Genomic DNA, 12097 nt, shown 5'->3' on the forward strand with positions numbered 1-12097 from the left:
TATATATAAAGGTGTTAAAGAGACAAATTGAGATATTTGGTAGTTCAAATACATGTTGATCGGAATGAATATATTTCATATTTGGGATTGTTATTAAATTTATTCTCTTGGTTAAGAAAGGCCAATTTTCTGCTTATTGTATTAATAGTGCGATTAAAGCACGTTATAAACTGAAATTTTATTATGTTGTTATAAAGCACGTTATAATTTTCTATCTTATGTCAGTATTCATTATTCATATGAATATCTATTGAAGAATTAGAATTTTTTTCAATATAAAAAGCTATTATATGTTATGTTTTCTCGATACAGTTTGATTATAAACCCATCCTTTAACTTCCTACATTTTCAAAATGCATTGAAAGTGACATTTATGCACCACACCATCAATCTTGTGAATCATTATGGTAATCATATATATTTTTTTAAACGACCTTACGGGATGCGGCTTGTTCGGTTCGTCATATAAAATTCAAGACATATGGTAGGAGCACAGTAATTTTTTTGCCCCACGTCATGTTCCTATATTCGATTAAAGGCAGACAAAATAATCTATAGGAGAGGGAAACCCCAATGGTCATGACACTTATTTAATATTTAGACTATGAACTAGCATTAATGTTATTAGATGTTCATATATTATTCTCTATAATCCCAGTTAAAACAGGAAAATTAAGTTAACATTCATGTGCATATTTAAACAACATCCGTGATGAGTGCACATTTTTTAATATGATTATGTCATGTGAAACATTTTCAATTACACATTAATAGATTAACGATTACAATTTTAATGACAGAGATCATAAAATTAAATATTAAAATTAATAATTTTAATTACAAATATTTAATCTACCAATAAATGACCAATTTTTTTTTATGACATAATCACGTGAGACACCAAAAGATTTATTCTGAATTAGACCATCTTGAGGTAGTCAAAAATAGGTAAACGGACAGTTTTCTATAAACCAACAATTTATAATTTTTAAAAATAATTTTGCTTTCTCTCTCTTGGTATTGTGTACCTTGCTGTGAAATTCTCCAATCTTCGTTGGATGATATATAACGGGAAAAGACATTGAAGGTTGTTTGTCGCAAGTGAATCTTCAATAATTTTGTAATACATACTTTACCTATATTTTTTTTTTTTTGGTGAAACATACTTTACCTATTTAAATTAGAAATATACGCACTCATGAATCGTGATATTAAAAATGAAAAAAAATGAGTGAAATAATTAAGTATTTTTAATTTAAATGAATAGAGTATTCAGTATTGTATCCAAAATAAAATAAAATGAAAAGAGTATTATTAACTACCGGAATCCCTAAAAATTTATAGGTCTACCAAACTTGGCTACTCGTTGTTACTTATCACTCATGCTTGTTTGTGGAGCTGTTCGTGACTTCATTCTAGTATGCGCATTTACGCAACTCAAAGGCGAACGCAAAATTTGTTCCTACTCACATTCATTTAGAAGATATGGGGTTAGATGTGTAGCCTCACGCGCACGGAAAGTTACTGTCTGCTAAGGTTTTTTTCCACAGCTTCAACTGAAGAAATCATAAATTTGGGGATGAATCCTGTAGAATCTTCTGACAATCAGAGAAAGAGTGTCAAGAGATTGAAAAATGGAGAGGACTTTTTGAATGGGTCTATTAACGGAGGAGTACGATGGAACCCAGAAAAAGACACTACTAAATTCCTTGACAATGGAGGCATAGCCTCTTCTTACCTACACTAATACAATATAAATTACAGAAAATAAACACAAGACCTCACTCATTCTAAAGCCAAATACCTAGGCCAAAGAGATCCCAAGAGATCCTTTCCCAAAACTCCACTCCAAATATTCTGAATACATGCATCCCTCACACTCGCACACTCCCTCCTTATATCCTATTATTTAGGAATATTCTAGAATAGTTTCCATAACAAACTAACTAACTCATTATCTTAAGCTCATAACTAATTATCTCAACCCATCAATACTTCCCTTTCAAAATTCACTTTGTCCTCAAGGTGAAAGAAGGATAGGTAACGTTAAAAAAGCTTCCACCCGGATCCCATTGTTTGAAGCATATAGAACAAGTTACACTTGATCCCACTGCTCTCTTGCAAATTGTTGCAGCTCCCTTTTCCTTTAGTGCTCTTCTTCTGATAAAGTATTGACCCACAAAATATGCTATGTTTTCCAAGGCAATTTTGGCCACAAAACAGATTATAACTCCGTTGTCCCCCACGGTGTTTACCATGTCTTCCATGGAGTCGTCCCCTTCACCCAAGAATATTAAATGCAGATGTGAGTTTTGGCAGATGTGATCTGGTGCGTATGGAGCATCACCTCTAAAACAGAGATTTCTTCTCCTTCGGTTGTTCAGCTCTTTGTGCATCAAACAACAAAAAAGAGCACCTCGCCGTCCGTCTTGGCCTGTCGTCATTGACGTCGTCCGCCCTAGGTTTCCCTTTCCTCCTTCCTCACGATTCTTATTTCGATTAAGATTCACGCTACCCGCTGAAGGTGGATTGTTTCCTTCTATTTGGATTATGTATGTGTGGGCCATGGATTGCGGCCTATTTCTCCCACTTACTTTCAAATTGGACCCATTTCCTTTATTTTCATGGGTAGACAGTGCAGCTCTTCCTCCAAACCCAATACCCATTCCAGACCCAACTACGTTTCGGCCCAATACTCCACCAGTTCGGCCCAACCTTGCGTCCTTCTCCTCAACCCTCTGCTCCAGACGCATCATCTGCTCTAAATTAGTCGAACAATGGACTTTGATTTTTCCATGAATTTCTTCTTGCAGCCCCATCGGAATTGCAACTTGTACCATGTCTTCATCAGCTTCTTCTTCACCAATTTCTTTTTCTTCTTCTGCACCGTCGTCATCTTCTTCTATTTTCTGATCCGTGTCTTCTTCGTTGTTCGCTTCTTCAGCTTTCATTTCCTTTGTTTCTTTTTGTTCAACTTCTTCTACATTCTCTGCACTTTTTTTTTTCCTTCTTTTCTGTTCTCTGATCCTGCTACATCTTCCTTCTCTCTTTCTTCTTCGATTTTTTGTTCGTGTTTTGCTTCTCCTTTCATTAGAGCTTCTCGCTTTTCTTCCCAAGCATCCATGATCCTTATCATCTTCCGCATCAATTCCATGACATCCTTCGTGCTGGCCTTCTCCAATGCTTCAAGATATCTGTTGCTTTTGTTCTCCATTTTTTGTTTTTTGTTTTTTTTTTCATATCTGGACCAGAAGCACCCCTAGACTGGAAGTTCTCTGATACCAAATTGATGGAAACCAGAAAAAGACACTACTAAATTCCTTAACAATGGAGGCATAGCCTCTTTTTTCATACACTAATACAATATAAATTGCATAAAATAAACACCAAAAGACCTCACTCACTCTAAAGCCAAATACCTAGGACAAAGAGATCCCAAGAGATCCTTTCTTAAAACCCCACTCCAAATATTCTGAATACATGCGTCCCTCATACTCCCACACCCCCTCCTTATATCCTATTATTTAGGAATATTCTATAATAGTTTCCATAACAAACTAACTAACTCATTATCTTAAGCTCATAACTAATTATCTTAGCCCATCAGAGTACGATTGGGCTTTGCTCACGACAAGCAACCAGAGGTGGCAACGGAGTCTTGGGTCTATTCTTTGAATACCCTTTTCTGAATTACTTAGGTAATTTAATAAGAAATGTTTTGAAAGTAGATAGAACAACCTCTACTGGGCATAGAGGTCATTTTGCTTGAGTTTGTGTGGATTTAGACCTTTTAAAACCTCTGAGTGGAGAGTATATATGCTGGAAGGTTGCAAAATAAAATTGAACATGAAAGGTTGTACATGATTTGTCTAAATTGTTGACATTATGGGCACAACAATGAATCTTTACCTAAATTAAATATGAAGATTCTGCCCAGACCTCCCTGGTCCAAGGAGTCATAGATGATTGTTAAAAAGAAGGAAAAACTCCTGCTAACCTATGAACAAGGCCTCTTCGAATAGCAGAAAGTTTGGGGCTGATGTGAGTAATGACTATTAGCCCAACAGTCCTATCAATGATAAATGAAAAGGAAAAAGCAAGACCACCAGCTCTCATTCATTATAGAGACATACTAAAAACCTGCCCCCTTCGGGCCCTAAGTAGAACATTAGCACATCTGAAAATCAAAGGACTCTATTACTTCCTATGAAATTTAATGCTGAAGCAATGAGAAAGAAGCCCTTGGATCATATCTCTCTAAAAGCAACTCCTAATCTGGGCTAGTCCCCTAATGTTGGTCTTTTCTTTAAGGAGAGAGATCTGGAGGCTGTAGCTCATCTTTTAGCAAAGGCAAAGAGCTTTACAATTCTCCCTCTAGTATTAGGCAGGCTGATACCTCTAGTGATAAGCCTAAAACAATAGTGGTGTGCTTACATTCAAGTATTGCAAAGCTGGTCAAAGATCCTCTTAACAACCTCAGCCCAAAGCCAATCCTGGTTAATTCATAAGGGATAATTTCTGAGATTTATACCTGCAGTGACAAAAGTATAGAGGTTTGTTTAGAATGTACATAACCTCTAGATCCTTTAGACCTGCGAATTGCTAAAGAGGGGTTGAAACACTATAGTATAGATCTTGATCCCCTGCCTTTCATGGGTCAAGAAGGAAGAAGGGATATAAGTCCCCAGGAACTCGAAAATCTTGTATCCTAAATAGTTTAGTATTGAATTGTTTAGTGTGGAATTGCAGGGGAGCGGCTAAAAAGCTCTTTAAAACTACCCTTAGGAATTTCGCTAGGAAGTATAAGGTTGGTTTGGCTGCAATTCTGGAACCAAGAATCAATGACCTTTCAGCCATTAGGAAAATTAAACAATTGGGGTTTAAAAGTTGGTTGGTTGAAGATGTTGTTGGCTTCACGGGAGGCATTTGGCTTTTTTGGAATGATGACAACTTTATCATTGATTTGGTTAATAAAACTAGTCAACTGATACATTATTGCTGTTGATGGGACGTAAATTCGTTCCCATCTAGGCCCATTTTAATGGCAAAATACTGCACGTTCCCTCATCTGATGAGCAACTTCAGCATGAAAATCACTTGTTTTACACATTTGTGACAAAAACACAGTGGGGGGAACATATGGTAACGTATCCTTTAAAATATATTAAAATGGAAACGGACTGAGACGCATTTAATGCACCTGCTCCACTCATTTAATGCCTCTGTACACTTTGCAGGAAACGTAGAGTTAAAGTCTTCTAAAAGCAGAGGCGGTGCACCAACTGAGCAGCAGAAAACGTGAAGAGCAAAGAATCAAGAGTTCTCATTGGCTGAAAAAGAAAGCAAAGCATGGGAAGGACTGCAAACAACGACTAATCATCACCACATCCTGTTCCATCCAGCAATCTGTGCAGTTTCCACACTCTGCTGCTACCGTCTCGTCCCTTCATTCAAGCAACCAGCTCACAAGGATTTACAAGATTGCCACTTCTCTTCCATCTATAAATAGGGCGACCCACACACAAAAACATCATCGAATCCTGGAGGGTTTGAAGTCCAAAAGGAAGAGATCACTTAGTAGTAGTAGTTAGTAGCTTAGTTTTATTTTAAGTTGTAACTGTAATCAATTGACAACCCTTCTTCTCTTCTCTGTATCAACCCCTAAGACTCCTCACGAGCATCAAACCATCCTTCTCCATTTTCTGTTTCTTTGTAACTGTCTTTCAATTTAATATAAGTATTTTTCTCTTTGTTCCATTCGTTATCTCTTAACTGAATCTCGGGTCTATGGGATTTCAGTTTGGAATAATTTTGTTTAAACTATCAGCCATGAGCTGAACTATCTGTGGAACGGGTAAACTGTAAAACTCTTAAAGAACTATTTTCGAAACTCTTGACTGAAGCTTTTTGGATTTCTTTGACTAAGTAAGCTATATTCATTGTGTATCAATGGAAATTGAACACATACTGAGAAAGGAACTTCCTTAAGGAAGGGATTTCGACAGCTTAGCCATTTGGGGAAGGTAGTGTCATGGCAAAAACACTACGGTCACCTTAGGAATAAGGGGTCAACTCGTCCATTTTTAAGGTTCTGTACTAAGTACCTGTGGGAGTCAAGGGAGGCATAGGAATATGGAAACTTGTGAGTCATCTAGTCCATGAGCTGAGGAATCAGAGTTGGCAGATAAGAAACTGGGACAAAGTCAAAAAGTGCTAGGTCTTGAGCAGAGAAAACAACTATTTAAGAGTGGAGCAGTGAATCCGATCCTTCTGTTAAACTGTTTTAAAACCACCATCATGTTGTCTCTTGATTATAGTTATTTTTGTTTTAGTAGTTTTTTTTACTTTATTTAATATTGTATTTATCAAACTCCAATGATTACTATCTCACCTTCTTTTAAACAGGAATGATCACATACATAACACAACGAGTAATTGTTTGTCATCAGATTAAACCTACTGTTCCTGAGGAATGTTGTCAAGACAGTAGGGAACATTTGACCAGACAGTTCATTTACTAACTTTTCTTCTCATTTTCATTCTTTATAAAATAGTGTAAGACAATAATTATGATTCTATCCTCGTGGGAACGATAATCTGGGCCTTAATACACCCTTTATTACTTGATGCGTGCACTTGCGCACTTGGGTTGGAAGTAAGGGAACAAATCTGTGTTCTGTTTAGAACAGAAGAACGTCCCCCATTGGAACTTGTCTTTTTCCACCATCAGCAAACCACCCAACAGCTGTACTTACAAGTTTGGTATTAAATTCCTTCTAATTGTACTTTATGCCAACCTTAGAGAGGATATCCAAAATTTCTTGTGGGGAGACCTTAGAAGAATCAGTGGTGCTGTGAATATACCGTGGGTCATGATGGGAGATTTTAATGAGATAATATCTCCCAAAGAGAAAAAAAGGTGGCACTTTTGTTAATATTGCCAAGTGTCTAAATTTTGTAGAAGTTTTAGATGACTATCATATGATCAATCTGGGCTCAGTGGTGCTAAATACACTTGGAGAGGTGCTTAGTGCTTGTACATTGATAGATTGTACCAAAGATTAGATAGGATTTGTGTCAATGCCTCCTGGAGGACTCTTATTATGGAAGCCAGTGTCAGAGTGCTTCCTTGGCTAAATTCTGACCATAATTATATTCTCCTTTGTCTTGGTTTAAGCGATCTTTTTGGGTTTCTGGATACATGGAAGGATCATGAGAAGTTCCCATCCTTTTTGAAAGTTGCGTGGAACTCCAATGATAAATAAAATTGAAGCCTCTCTAACCTTGTCAACCCTCTCAAGGATTGGAATAAGTTTGTTTTTGGGAACATTCATGAGAAGAAATACAGACTGCTAAATAAGATAAATGAGATCCAACAAAATAATAGGGGGGCTGCCTGACAATACTATTCTTTCCTTAGATCAAGAAGTTTAAGAGGAAATCAATATTGTGATGGAAGAGGAAGAAAACTTGTGGTTTCAAAAGGCTAAATGCAAATGGATTTCAGATGGGGATAGGAACACTAAGATATATCATATTAGTACAACCATAAGAGCCAAAAACAAGATCATAGAGCCAAAAAATAAGGTCGAACTTTTTGTTAGAGAGGAGGACAACCTTATTAACTTGATTCTTTCATTCTATCAATATTTTCTTCTTCAGAAGAGCATCCCATCAGACCATGGTACTTCACCAAATCCAGCTCCCCGAAGCTGGATAAAAAAAGATATGGACTATATGGCTGGCCCTATTTCCAAAAATGCTTTCTTCAAAATGGGAGTTCTTAAGGCTTCTTCTAGGCTTGATGGTTTTCCAGCCTTTTTTTTTTTCAAAAGAGTTGGGAGGTTATTTGGAAACAAGCCATTGAAGCTGCAAAGTTCTATTGGAGGTCTTCCTCATATATGAGTACAATTAACATAACTATGTTGGTGCTCTTCCCCAAGGTAAACAAGCCAGAGAAGATCGCTCAATTTAGACCTAATGCTCCATGTTTTGTTTTTTATAAGGGAATTAGCAAGATCATTGTCAACTCAAGCGTATTCTGAAAAAACTTATTTTTCCCCACCAGGTAAGCTTTGTCCTAAGGAGGCATATACAAGATAACATTGTTATTTCCCAAGAAATGGTGCACTCTATGAGAAGGATGAGGGAAAAAGAGGCTTCCTACCTATTAAGATATACATAGAAAAAGCCTATGACCGAATCTCTTGGAACTTTATTAGAAATATCTTGGAAGAGATTAATCTCCCTCTTGATCTAATAAATTTAATTATGAACTATATCTTCTCCATTCAGTTGGAAATCTTATGGAATGTAGCCAGAGCTGGACCTGTCAAGCCTAATGGAGGATTAAGATAGGGAGATCCCATATCTCCTTACATTTTCGTCCAGTGTATAGAGAACCTCTCTTATATTATTGCTAATGCTGTGAAGAACAAAGACTGACTTCCAGTGAGAGCAAGTAAAGGGGCCCCTAGAATCTCTCACCTTCTCTTTGCAGATGATTTAATGCTTTTTGTAGAAGCATTTGAAAATCAGATCACCACTTTTAGGGATTGCTTGAATTTATTTGGTATATATTTGGTCAAAAGGTGCACAATCTGAAAATTAACATTTTCTTTTCAAAGAACATTAAAGATGACCTTGTTGTTGATATTGTTAAGATTTATGGCTTTGCTCCAACCAAGAATCTAGGAAGACACCTAGGGACTATGATGAAGCACAGAAGAGTCAACAAAAGTCTATACAGTGATATTCTGGATGGAGTTCATAACAAGTTAAATGGCTTGGATAAGCAAAATCTCTTGATGGTTGGCAGAGTGATTTTGGCCAAATCATTTTCTCCTTTATCCTTGTGTTGCACATGCAGAACAACCTCCTCCCTCTTGGTATATGTGATGATATTGTGAAAATCCAGAGCAGATACGTTTCATTTGAGGTGATACAGATCAGAATAGGAAAGCTTATCTTGTTTCCTGGGAGCAAATATGTAAGCCTAGATGTTTTGGTGGGCTCAGTATTCGTAATCTCAAAATACATAATGAGGCATTTATGCATAAGATGGCTTGGTCAATTGTTAACTCTCTTTCCCAATTTAGTTTGTAAGTCCTCATAGCCAAGTATCAGAGGACGATGAGGAGGAAACTCTCTTGCCAGCCTGTGTGCAAGGTCTATGCCTTTCCTCTTTGGAAGAATCTCTACAAAATTTGACCAAACATGATTAAGGGTCTAACCTGGGAGATTAGCTATGGGAATAATGTCAATTTTCAGCTGGACAAATGGAATGGTTTTCCTCTAAATCCACTTGCAGCTTCTATTATCCCTCTTCACTCGTTCTTTTTGGAAGACTTTGTGGCTGATTGTATCGATCCCTTGTTTGGTAACTGGAACTTAAAGCTCTTACATGGGTTTTTTGATCTAAAGGTGATAAATCTAATTACTCTAATACCTTCTCTTTCAGCTGAGGCTAATAATAGTAAATTAGTTTGGATGGAACTGAATCCTTCACACTCTTTGGTGAAACATGCCTATGCAAATATTATGAAGGTCAATCTCCTCACCTCTGATTTTACTTGGGGGGAAATTTGGAAGTGAAAAGGAATGAAAAAATCAAATTCCAGATTTGGATAATGGCTAATAGGAGATTATTGACCATAAATAGAACGGCTTTGTGGGGTCAAGGGTTGGATAGGTGCCACTTTTGCAATGATAAAGTGGAGACAGTGCTTCTTGCCTGCAGGGACCGTCCAAAAGTTGCAAAGATTTGGAATGATCCCACTTTCCAGCATGCTCCATCCTTTTTCTTTGCTGAACAAGCTCCAATTAGTTGGCTAACAAAGAATATTAGCTTTGTGAATGGTAATTTTTGACAGATTAGAGAGATACTGATGGAATCCAAAAAAATATATCACTGATTTCATTAACAATGGAGGCATTGTCTCTTTTTACATACACTAATACAAAGATAAAATGCTAAAAATAAATCCTAAGAGACCTCAACTCCTAGAGATCCCCAATTTTCCCCACTAACTAATTCTGAATTCATGCATATCGTGTCCATTGATGAACCAGTCTTCTTGATCCTTGTGATTATGGTGTGATTATGGTGGTTGAAAGCATGCTACCATTGATGAACCAGTATTCTTCATCCAATATTGTGTCCTTCCATAATACTCATGCGCAGTTGGATAAGAAGTGGCCTCAGGAGCTCTAAATTTAGTCTTCACATGCTTTCCTTTTCTCTTGGATTTTTCCATCTTAACTTTTAGCTTGCGTTCCTCATACTCCTGATGGATTTTCTTCTTGTTTCCTTCCTCAACCTTCTTTTCAACAATGCAGTAAACTTGAACTTCAGGTTTCCTGGTCAATTCAACTAGCTCTTTTTTTCGTGCATTTGAAACTTCAGTTGAATCGATGGCTTTAACTACCTTAATTAGTTGATCATCATTCAGTAGCTTTGAAGAGTGAAAAATGTCTGCAAACTGATTTCAATAGTGGGAGGATTTTCTTCTTCAAGGATCTTCTCTAAGACTGCATCTTCTATTACATCGATCTGAAAGTAGTTTTTTTTGTCTTCAGGATGCTTCATGGCCTCAAAAAAATTCATCTTGAATTCACCACCATTAACTCTAAAGATTATCTGTCCTTTTTCCATATCAATCAATGTCATAGCAGTTGCTAAAATTGGTCTCCCCAAGATGAGAGACATGTTGTCATCTTCCTCCATATTAAGCACAATAAAATCAGCTAGAAATATATAATCATTTACCTTTACAAGGACATCTTCTAGCACTCCTTCTGGCATCTTGATGGATCGATCATCAAACTGGAGAGACATCAAGGTAGATTTCATCTTCATAATCCCCAAAGATTGAGCAAAAGAAAGAGGCATCAAGTTGACATTAGCTCCCAGATCATATAGAGTTCTTCCTACTTTAACATTCTCGATCGTACAGGGGATACTGAATCTCCCAGGGTCTTTGACTTTAGATGGCAATCCTTTTTTGATCACAACACTACTCTCCCCAATTAAAGCTACCGTTTCCATCTCTCTAAGCTTATGTTTATTTGACAAGAGACCCTTCATGAATTTAGCATAAAGAGGCATGTTCTCAAAAGCTTCAGAGAATGGAATGTTAATTTGCAACTTTTTAAACATTTCCATGAACTTCGAGTATTGCTGCTTCTCTTTGTCCTACTTTTGCCGAAGAGGGTATGGAGCTTTTTCATAAGGATTTGGTTGACTAAATCCTTTTGGAAGATTCTCTGCAGCCCTCTTATCACGATTAATTGCTCCTCCAAAGTAGGTTATTTCATCATAATTAGGAGTCTTTTCTTTCTTAGCATCTTCCTCGTTTGTCTCCTCCTCCTTTGGCACTTCTTTGTCTACCTTGGCTGGCTTATCTTGAGGTTCAATCACTTTCCCACTCCGAGTGATGATTGCATTACAGTACTCTCTTGGATTAACCACAGTATCACTAGGCATTGTCCCCGGAGTTCTTTCATTCAATTGCTTGACCAATTGCCCAATTTGAGTTTCAAGATTTCGGATTGAAGCCTCTGATTCTTGATCGATGCCTCTTGAGTCTTAAAGTTCGATCTTGTCTCTTGAATGAAAGCATTGGAAGTTGAAGCCATGGTTTCCACCAATTTCTCTAGAGCTAAATATGAGCTAGATGGAACAAGATGTTGTGGCTGTTATGGTTGTGGATTGTAAGAGAGGCCCGAGTTATTCCTCCAACCCCTGTTGTTATTACCTTGGTAGTTGTTCCTTTGTGGGTTTCCCATATAGTTGACTTTTGAAGTTTGAGCTAACGGGCATATCACAATCAAATGTCCTTCAGCACATATGTCACATACTACTGGTTCCTCAGCATTGATGGTAAAGATTTGATTCTTAGCAACTATCTTTGTGAGAGATTCCATCTGCTTCTTCAAACTTTGTTGACCAGTCATCAAGATGTCAAGTCTATCCACTTGTAGAATGCCTATTTTGGAGCTGGGTATATCCTCATTCTCTTCAGCAGCTAATTCTTCAATGAGTTGTAGAGATGCAGCTGGAGCTTTGTTAACTAATGATCCATTAGCAGCCGCATTC

Source organism: Gastrolobium bilobum, unplaced genomic scaffold, assembly GCF_033153095.1.
Source record: "Gastrolobium bilobum isolate Gb01-03AN ecotype WA unplaced genomic scaffold, APGP_CSIRO_Gbil_v1 utg8594, whole genome shotgun sequence".
NCBI classification, from domain to species: domain Eukaryota; kingdom Viridiplantae; phylum Streptophyta; class Magnoliopsida; order Fabales; family Fabaceae; genus Gastrolobium; species Gastrolobium bilobum.